This window comes from Chrysochloris asiatica, unplaced genomic scaffold (assembly GCF_000296735.1).
Source record: "Chrysochloris asiatica unplaced genomic scaffold, ChrAsi1.0 scaffold00023, whole genome shotgun sequence".
NCBI lineage: Eukaryota > Metazoa > Chordata > Mammalia > Afrosoricida > Chrysochloridae > Chrysochloris > Chrysochloris asiatica.
The window spans coordinates 19,415,201-19,426,209 of record NW_006408541.1 but is presented as its reverse complement, the minus strand read 5'-3'; positions in this window follow the sequence as shown (position 1 = coordinate 19,426,209).

Below are 11,009 nucleotides of genomic sequence, written 5' to 3'. Positions count from 1 at the left end.
GTCATTAAGCTCTGTGTCCCTAGCTACCCAGGTCAAGCCCAAACCTGCCAAACCAAACAGAATGTTCCAGACTCCTGGAGCCCAAACATACCCATTTCTTCCCAACAAACTCAGTTCAGTTGCAGCCCAGTGAAGGCTTTGCTGCCCAGTCTGGCCCTCCACCACTGGACCACTTCACAGCACTGTAGCGCCAGTATATGCCACATACGCTAAGCCCATTCTTGTCTCTGGGACCCACAGAGGTTTGAGCCCTGTGGAGTGTCCCTCCAACCTCCACGTCCATTCAGTAAACTTAGCAAGTGTCTGCCCTGTGCAGTGGACATGACACCTTCCCTGCCCACACAGAGCTCACAGGGACCTGTTATAAGGTGTATGTGGTGAGGGCTGGGAGAGGCTCATGTTAGTCCAGAAAGACTCTAGGAGACACTGCTGGGGTTGAGTTTGGGAGGATAATAGTGGTTGGCAAATTAAAGCGAAAGAGGAAATGCCATTCCAGATAGAAGATGCAAGCAAGCTCCAAGGCACACAAGTGCAAAGCTGCATGAGATGGTGCAGGGGAGACCGCAGACGGTACCTGTGGCCCAGTGGTCAAAGATGGCACAGGAGAGGTCAGCTGATCATGGGCAGCATGTGCTGGTGAAAACAGTTCAGCTTTTTCTCAGACCGTCACCACTCACTGATTTTAAATAAGGGAATATGCACATGGGAAGATGTGTATTTTAGGAAAAGCTTTTCAGCAACTGTGGATGATCAGAGGAGAGTAAACTCAAGTTCAGTTGTAATAATAATATGGGCCAGGTGCTGTGCTTTACATACACGAGTTCACTTAGTCGATAAAGCCTGAGAGGCTAGCAATAGGATCCTCATTTTACAGTTGAGGAAATCTCCCTATTGTTTATTTAACAAGTTTATGTGTCGAGTATACTATACCAGACAATGGGTGGACATACATCCTTCTTGCCCTTGTGGAATTTTTAGTGAAAAAGACTAAAATAATTACACAAATAACTACACATTTGGTCAGTGTTGTAAAGAACAGGTAGGGTAGAGTGGCACAGAATCACACGCGGGAACATTCCCTCCCTGTTCTGAGGAAGTGGCAGGGAGGGGCCTGGAGGGTAAGGAATCATCTCTGTAAGAAGTTGGAGCATGGAGAATGTTCCAGACAGAGGTAAGAGTCTTCGTGAAGGTCCTGAGGCCAGGGAGCGCTTTTGCTGGTTTGCCAAAATAACTGAGAAGTCTGTGTGGCTGAGAATAGAGGGGACATGAGGTGAAGGGTCGCAGAGGAAGGCAGGCCTTAGAGGGCTGTAGGAAGGAGTTTGCATTTTGTTCAGTGAGGAATGAAAAACAATCAAGGTAGAACTTAAGTAACGGAACCTGATGCCCGGACTTCTGATTTGAGAACATCACCCTGGCTCCTTGTGTAGAATGTAGACGGGACAGGGTCCCCAGGAACCAGGGGTTGCTGTGAGGAGGCCCTGCCAACAGAGTCTGGGGCTGGATGCGGAGGAGAGAAGTGGGCAGCCTCAAGCTATATTTTGCAAGCTGAAACGATAGACCCTGCTGACGGATTGAGTGTGGGTGGTGGCACAGGAGGAGGAATCGGGGTGGTTCCAGGTTTCCAGCTCCAGCAGCCTGGCCGGTGGTGGTCCCTTACTGAGTTGAGAAGACCAAGGAGGGCAGAATTGTGCCTTGGACGCAGGGAGATTGAGAGGTTTGTGAGATACCCAAGTTAGAGTCCCAAATCTAGAACTCATCAGAGAGGCTTGGGACAATTTAGGGATCATCAACATATACTCTTTAAGCCCACAGGGAAGGGAAAGAACTCCCTCTCGCCCAAGAGAGTGGAGAGTAGAGTGCTGGGGGCTCTGACATTAAGGTGGGGAACTGGAGAAGTCACCAGAGGAGGAATTGGGCCCCTTGGGGTATGACTTGAGGAGACAGGTCCTTGGAGCTTGTGTGGTGTCTGAGTGCTCTGAGGCCGTGGAGGCCATTGAGGACCTTACCTGACTCCAGTGCCCCACTCTTTTTCCTCCCAATGCTCGTACCTCCTGCCGGCACCTAGGCTGCTTGCTCTGGGCCTCCCTGAGCTCATTGAATGGCAGCAGATACTGCCTTGGCAGGCCACAAGCCCCTCAGTGGTGACCCGTGCTCGTGTGTCACAGAGGCCCTGCCCAACTCTTAACCAGCATCTCACCTGGCTGGATTGCAGCCTCTTTCTTCCTGGAAAAATGGGCTCAGTTTGGGGCCTTGGCTTTTCCTCCCACCTTGCTGTCTGTCTCTCTGATTCTGGCTTCCTCTCATCACCAAGAAAAGTCGCTTGCCTTTGAATCAGAAAAGTCAGCTCACTGGACCAACTGTTCCGCAGCCTCTTAACCCTCAGAAAGCCCATACAGCCTTCTCCCCACCCCAGTGGCCTCTCCTACGGGACCCAGCCCCACGCTGGGTGGGCTCTGTGTTCCGATAAATGATATGTTTTCCCTTTCTATAGACCCTGCAAATATTTAATTATTTTTAAAATGAAAAAAAAAAAAAAATCTGCACAAAACAACAGGAAATGACCTTTCTAGTGTATTTGGGAAAACAATTTGAAGCTGTAATGGAATCTTTCTGAGCTGAGGACTAACATGCTTCAGGTTTGGAGCAGTCTGGGTAGCTGTTAGAGGTAAAGCATAGGGCCTGTTCACTTCACAGAGCTGCAGGGAGGACTGAACCCACAAGGGGGAAGGCCGCCCCCAGGAGAGACACCAATAGTACCCTTAACTCTCAGGACCCCACAGAACAAGCCCCTGACCCTGGGTGTGGAAAAGTTTGGGGAACAGAGTGCGAGGGAGCCTTGCTTCATCTGGGATATTAGTCCAAGTCAGTCAAACGCCAATCAAACGCCAGTCAAAGGCTTTACAAGCTTTTTTCTTCTCAGATTGTAAATTTAATGTGGGTAGAGTTTGTCTTTAAATCTCCATGTATACCCAGTGCCTGGCACAGTTGTTGTTAAGTGCCGTTGAGTCGATTCCGACCCATAGCAACCCTGTATAGGGTTTCCGAGGAGCAGCTGGTGAGCTTGAACCACCAACCTTGCAGTTCAAACGGCTTTGCAGTCTGGCACATTAACCCACAGCACCACACCAGGCCTGGCACAGTACGTGGTATATAAAGGGTGATAAATGAAGGAGTGTATGAAATGTCAGCACTGAAAGAGACTGTAGAGCTCATACTTCAGTCTTCCTTGTTCACATGGTGGGGGCTTATCTAGGAGCCAAAAGGGACTCCTCAGAGAAGAGGGCGGAATCGCCTGGACTCTGAGTGGACACAAAGGATGGCACGTGCCTTGGGGAGGGTCTGGGACACGTGGGAAGGTGATTGAGCGCTTACTGTTTTTCCTTTTAGTCTTTGGAGTTCTGTGCCACATACACACACATGCAAAAATGAAATAATTAAAAAAACAAAGGGAATGTGTTTTTATAGAAAATTGTTAGAAATGAAAATAAGGAGCTGTGGTAGCGTAGTGGTTACAAATCGGGCTGTGAATCTTAAGGTCAGTGGTTTGAAACTGCCAGCCGCTCCGCAGGAGAAAGATGAGGCTTTCTACTCCCTTAAGGATTTACACCCTCGGAAACCCTGTACAGGGTCGCTATGGGTCGGAACCGACTCAACGGCACTTAACAACAACAACAACATGGTTAAATTAAATAGTATTAGTATGTGTGATTATATCATTAGAGGCCCCTGGGTGGCACTAATAGTTTGACCTCAACTACTAGTCTAAAGGAGTCCTGAGGTGGCGCTGTGGGTTAATGCGCCAGACTGCAAAGCCAGTTGAACTGCAAGGTCGGTGGTTCAAACTCACCAACTGCTCCTCGGAAACCCTCTACAGGGTTGCTATGAGTTGAATCTGACTCAGTGGCACTAAACAATCAAAAACGTGCTGTGGAAGAAAGGCCTGGTAATCTACTTCTGTAAAGACTGCAGCCAAGAGACGAGCAGTTCTCCTGTGTAACACATGAGGTCTCTGTGAGATGGAATCCACTCGATGGCAGCAGGTTTGGTGTTTGGTTTAATTATACGATTGAGATTCTTTTTCACTTAACAGTATTTGTGAACACTTTCCCATACATTCAAAAAATATTCACAAGCATCATCTCATCTGTATACAAATTATTGAAACGTGTATATAGGAGGGGGTTTCAAAAAACTTGTAGAAACATTCCATTATCTTTTTTTTTTTTTAATTTTTTTATACCCCATGAGTGCTATCCCCATCTCCTTTCATCAACCCCGCCCGGACAGATTGGATACTACTCAGTGGAGATTCTACCTTCCCCTGCGACCTCTGGATCTAGGCTCCCTCTTGAAAGCTTGTAAGCCAGTCACTTCTTGCCTTTGTAGCCCCACCCCCACCCCCCATTTTGGGTAGCCAATATCCAAGTTGCCCATCCCTGTCTACCCTGTGTATCAAGGGGGTGGGATTTGTGCCCTCTTTTGAGCTATTGCATCCATAGGTGTAGGTCAAGTTCATCATATTGTATCAGATTACTCTTTTTCCTCTTCTTTTTTCTTCTGGTTGAGCTCTGATCATCCAGCCATTGAAACCAGGTCAAGTGGGTATTATCTACAAGTGTGGGTGTTCTTGTGCATATGCCCTCTCTTCTTATCAGCTGGAAGCTTCACTCTCCACTCTAGTCCTCAGTGGCTATGTCACTGACTTCGGGTCTTGCCACACTGCTGGCCAACCAGGTCTTCACCCGGGTTCACAAGAGTCTATTGAGTGTTGTAGGGCTTAGCTCACAGCTTCATTGCTGTTTTTCCCTCACTTCCCCTTATTGGTAACCAATGAACATGGTCACCAGTCAGAGCGCATGTCTGCTCATGTATTCCCATTGAGTCTTAGTCTTGGAAGGGGGTTTGCCCTGAGGGGACCTCACTGCTTGCCTTGATATCTCCTGGGCGAGCATCTTGCTTGTTCTTGTAGTAATCAGTCAGTCGGACTGCGGTTATTGTTTTGTATTTTTCCTGTCGGTCTTTCTTTCAAGATCCATTATCTTTTAATCCCATCTTTCCACCACCTTTTTGAAGCAGCTTGGTCCTTGTATCTGTGTTATCTGTTTAGAAGCTTCTGTTGGTATCTTCAGTTTGTTCCTATTATAAAAACTAACTATGATGACAATCGCTGCCCATTGGTCTTTATGCACAACTTGGATTATTTTCTTAAAATCAGTTATTTTAAGTTGACTTGGCTCAAGGTTCTGGAAAAAGTAAGAGATTTCTTGATACACATGTTCAGATCACTTTCCTTTTGCCATTGCAACACCTCTTCAATTTGCTACCTAACTCTTAAGAATTCTCTTCTTATTTGCTGGTGACTTTAAAGGGCAAAGGGTGAGGGGAGGAGATTGTAAATATCTAAGAAAACGGAAACACTGTGTATGTGCTGTGAGCCAAAGAGCTCAGCAGAGCCGAGCCCCAGCCCCATCTTTGAAATGGCCATTCCACAAGATCAGAATGCTGGGCTGGAGCAGCCGGAGCAAGTTGGTTCAGTTGGTGTTTTCCAGGGTTGGACTTTCAGCTTTGCTCAGTTCCTTCGCCATGCCAGGAAGGTCAGCTTCCAGCACTGGGCAGCTGGTAAGGTCAGATGAGCCAAGGGCAAGGACCAAAGCCTCAGGGAATGTGTTCCAGAGTGAAGCTGGCCTTTTCGATGGAGCTGGTAACTCCATCCCACAGCGTCAGATCCTAGAGATGTCAGATAAGAACATCCAGTCAGCCCTGTGGGGTACAGAGGCCTGTCCCAGCAGTCCTGAGAAGGAGTCGCTCTGTCATCTCCACACATAGATAGGTTGGTTGGTGGGTAGGTAGATAGAAATCATACATTCAAATTAATTTAAGTATTGATTTGCCAGACACTGTTGGAAAAATTGGGTGGAGTAACTGGAATGTACCAGCCCAGCTGCTGATGCCTAGGATTAGGCCTTTCAGTCTGACCTGAATTTCCTGTCTGTGGCAATGACATGCGAGTTGGGGGTAAAGAAGAGGAAACCAAGGCATGGGCAGCAGCTGGACTGGGTCAGACAGGACCACCTGTGACCTTTCTGAGTAATGGTTGTAAGCCTACCTCACACATTGTTGTCATTAAGAGCTGCCAACTCAGGGATCCTGTATAGGGTTTCTGATGAGCAGCTGGTGAGTTTGAACCGCCGACCTTGCAGTCTAGTTACCTCACACATACGTACTGATTAAAAGTACTTATTAAAGGCGGTCTCTCCTGTTGTTGGAGTCTGTGGGTGACACTGTGGGTTAATACACTGGTCCTGCTGTTATTGTTAATATCATCATACTTTTCTCCTTTGTTCTTATTACTATTGTTGTTACAACAGGCCTTTCCTCTGTTCTGTAGCTTTGAGCGCTTCTCCAGGAAGAGGGCAGGAAAGAAACTACTACTGGAAGTTCTGGGAATTCGTTTTGCTAGGAGGAGCCGAAGCCTGTCTCAAGGCAGTTAAGAAAAAACAGGCAAGGCCTGCCATCTGCTGGAACTTGGGGAGATTACCTTAGATAGATTTCTGGCTCCGCCACCGTTATTTACGGATGGTGTGGGGTGGAGGGAGGATGTGGACCCAGAGCTGGGTTTATAACTCAGGGTCCCGTCTCTCATGTTCTTTCTACTGCAGGATGCCTCCTGGTCTCCCCTACATGATCATCTCTGGGTGTCCCTAATCCATTCCTTAGATGTCTGTTCTAAGCTAGATGTTGTAGGGAAATGGGCTTTGAGTTCCTCCCTCCCCCTCCCCCACAGCACTAAACAACCAGTGCTTTTTGGGTACTTCCTGTCACCATCAATTACCTTGTAAAAGCTTCACTAACTAACTTGGGCTTACACAAAATCCAACCATTACCAAACTATATAGACTTAGTAAATGATAGTTTCCCATTATCACGAAGACGTGGACAGGTTGGTTTGGTTTTTCAAATTTTTTTTCTTGCTTGCTAGCATCCTTTCTCACAGAGAGTGGGTTTTGTTGTAAGTGTGGTTTTGCATTTTTCCGTGACATCTTGATATGTCAAGCCACATCTATCTGCTCAGTTTCTCTCTGGTGAGGACTTGAGAATTCATATGATGACTCACCTCTTTCTGGTGAACATCTGGGTGGCCCACAGCTGCTCTACAGACCAAACATCCTCAATGTGCACAACGCATTGGATGTGCACCTGTGTGTGTCTGGAATTAGGATTCACTGATTACCTCAGTTGTACCCTGAACTCGTCGGGCAGTGGATTGGACCACCCCTCTCACTTCCTAATTCAGGGTCTGTCGGATAGCCCCCAGTTTACAGAATGACTGTAGTGTGGTGCTGTGGGTTAAGCACTGAACTGCTCCTCTGAAACCTTATACAAGGTCAGTATGAGTCAGAACCCACCACTCATCTGTCTGTTTGTTCTGTGGTGGCTTGAGTTTTGCTGTGATTCTGGAAGCTCTACCACTGGCACTTTGAATACCAGCAGGGCCACCCACAATGGACAGGTTTCAACTGTACTTCCACACAAAGACAGACTATGAAGAGGGAGAGACGGTCTACTTCCAAATATTAAGTCACTGAAAACTTTATGAATAGCTGTGGAACAATGTCAGCACCAGAATATTGAAACTTGATGAAGAGAACCAGAATATTGTCAAATATAGAGCCAGAAGATGAGCCCCTCAGATTGGAAGGTACTCAAAATGCGACTGGGGAAGAGCTGCCTCCTCAAAGTAGACTTGACCTTGATGACACAAATGGAGTAAAGTCTTCAGGACCTTCATTTGCTGATGGGCTACAACTCAAACCAAGGAGAAACAGCTGTAAACATCCATTAATAATCAGAACATGGAATGTACAAAGTGTGAATCTAAGAAAATTGGGAACTGTCAAAAATGAAACAGAATGCATAAACATTGATATCCTAGGCAGTCACATGGTTTACTGTTCTGGAAATGACAGATTGAAGAGGAATGGTGTCGCATTCATCATCAAAAAGAACATTTCAAAATCTGTCTTGAAGTACAATGCTGTCTGTGATAGGATAATATCCATATGTCTACAAGACCAGTTAATACAACTATCATTCAAATTTACATACTATCCAGTGATGATGAAATTAAAGAATTCTGCCAACTTCTTCAGTCTGAAATTATTCAAACGTGCAATCAAGAGGTATTGAATAATTACTGTGATTGGAATGCAAAGGTTGGAAGGGTAGAGGGAAGGATCAGGTGTTGGAAAATATGGACTTGGTGATCGAAATGATGCTGGAGATTGCATGATAGAATTTTGTAAAACCAATGGCTACTTCATTGCAAATACCTTTTTTAAAGCATCATAAAAGATGATCATACACATGAACCTCACCAGATGAAATACATAGGAATCAAATTGACTGCATCTGTGGAAAGAGAAGGTAGAAAATCTCCATGTTATTTAGCCAAAAACAAGGCCAGGGGCAGAATGTGGGCCAGACCTTCAATTGCTATTATATGCAAGTTCAAGCTGAGAGATTAAAAAGGGAAGCCACAAAGAGGAAGTTGCAGGGAAGGGATTGTAATCATTGATGTGAAACTAAGTGAAGTGTATAATTTGTTGAATGTAAAGCTTGACTGTTTGAATGTAAAGATCTTGACTTTATACTCAATTCACAATAAAGAGTTTTTATTTTTATTTTAAAGTTCAGACTGAAGTGGAAGAAAATTAAACCACGTCCATGAGAGCCAAAATATGACCTTGAACATTTCCCACCTGAATTTAGAGATCATCTAAAGAATAGATTTGATGCATTAGACACTTATGACTGAAAACCAGAAGAGTTGTGGGATGACATCAAGAATATCACACAGGAAGAAAGCAAAAGGTCATTAAGAAGATAAAAAGAAGGAAAAGACCAAAATGGATGTCAGAAGAGACCCTGAAATTTGCTCTCTAGCCTATCGATGCTAAAGCAAATGGAAAAAATGAGAAGGTAAAAGAGCTGAATAGAAAAATTCAAAGAGCAGCTTGAGAAAACAAAGTCAAATATTATAATGAAATGTGCAAAGACCTGGAGTTAGAAAACCAAAAGGAAAGAACATGCTCAGCATTTCTCAAGCTGAGGGAAGAAAACATTCAAGCCTCAACTTACAATGTTGAAGGATTCTATAGAGTCCTGGTATGGTGCTGCAGGTTAATGCGCTGCACTGCAAAAAAACTATTTGAACCATGCTTCAAGCTCATCAGTCACTTCTTGGAAACCCTTTGCAGGGCCACTATGAGTTGGAACTGATTTGACAGCACTTAACAACAACAACAACGACAATATGGACAAAATATTGAATGATATAGAAAGTTAGAGGGAATAAACAGAGTCCTAGTACCAGAAAGAAATGGGCGCTGTTCAACCCTCTCAAGAGGTAGCTTGTGATCTAGAGCCAATGATACTGAAGGAAGAAGCCAAGGTACATTGAAAGCATTAGCCAAAAATAAGGCACTGGGAATTATTTGAATACAGTTCAATACAAATTGAAATCTTTCAACAAACTGATGGAGCACTGGAGGCATTTATGCCAAGAAATTTGGAAGACAGCTACTTGGCCAACTGATTAGAAGAGATACATATTTGTGCCCATTCCAAAGAGAGGTGATTTAATGGAATGAGGAAATCATCAGACAATATCATTAATATCACATGCAAGTAACATTTTGCTAAAGATAATTCAAACACAGCTGCAGCCATATATTGACAGGAAATTGCCTGAGGTTCAAGCTGGAGGACGTGAGATGAGAAAATATCATTCCTGCCATCAAATGGATCTTAACTGAAAGCAGACAATACAGAAAGATGTTAACCTGTACTTAATGATTACTCAGAGGCTTTTGATTGTGTGGATCATGACAAACTATGGACAACATTGCAGAGAATGAGTATTCTGGAACACTTAATTGTGCTCATGAGGAACTTATACATAGACCAAGAGGCAGTTGTTTGAACAGAACAAGGGAACACTGAATGGTTTAAAATTAGGAAAGGTGTGCGCTAGGGTTGTATTCTTTCATCATACTTACTTATCTTTCAAGATGGCCAGACTTCATCTCTCATACCTTGGACATATTATCAGGAGGCATGGATTGGCACAGTGCAGCCAAAGTGGGCTCAAGCATAGCAATGATTGTGAGGATGGCACAGGACTAGGCACTGTTTTGTTATACCTTGGACATATTATCAGGAGGCATGGATTGGCACAGTGCAGCCGAAGTGGGCTCAAGCATAGCAATGATTGTGAGGATGGCACAGGACTAGGCACTGTTTTGTTCTGTTGTGCATAGTGAGTTATGAATTGATATCCACTTGATGGTACCTAGGAGTCCTGGTATGGTGCTGTGGGTTAATGCGCTGGACTGCAAAGTCAGTTTGAACTACAGGGTTGATGGTTCAAGCTCACTAGCCACTCCTTGGAAACCCTATACAGGGTTGCTATGGGTTGGAACCAAGTAGATGACACTTACCAACAATGACAACAAAATTAGAATCAACTGGATGATGCTTAATAACACTGAAAGAGTGGAATATTAATGGAGATTGTATTGAATTTATAAAGGTTGTTTTCCCCAGTTTTACCATTACAAATAAAACTGCCACCACAGAAAGTAGCTTAGAGATAGTGTCAAAAGTCTCAAAAATTCTTTCACCCTTCCTTTTTTTTTTTTTTTTTTTTAATTTTTATTGTGAGTTGAGTGAAAGTTTACAGGGCAGATCATCAGTTTTACAGTCAACAAAATCATATACTCTGTTTCATTACAATGATTACAATCCCCACCACGTACCGTCACTCAATAGTATTTCTCTCTGTTCACTTTTACCTTTTTTTTTTTTTTTAAACACTCAGGCATATATAATAATTTACACCACCAAAGGGCACATTCTGCACATCTGTCTCCTGGCCACCAGCTCTCAGTTCCTCTATCCCCATGAATCTAGAATCCTCAGCTGCTCCCTCTTTCCATGTTCCTATCTCT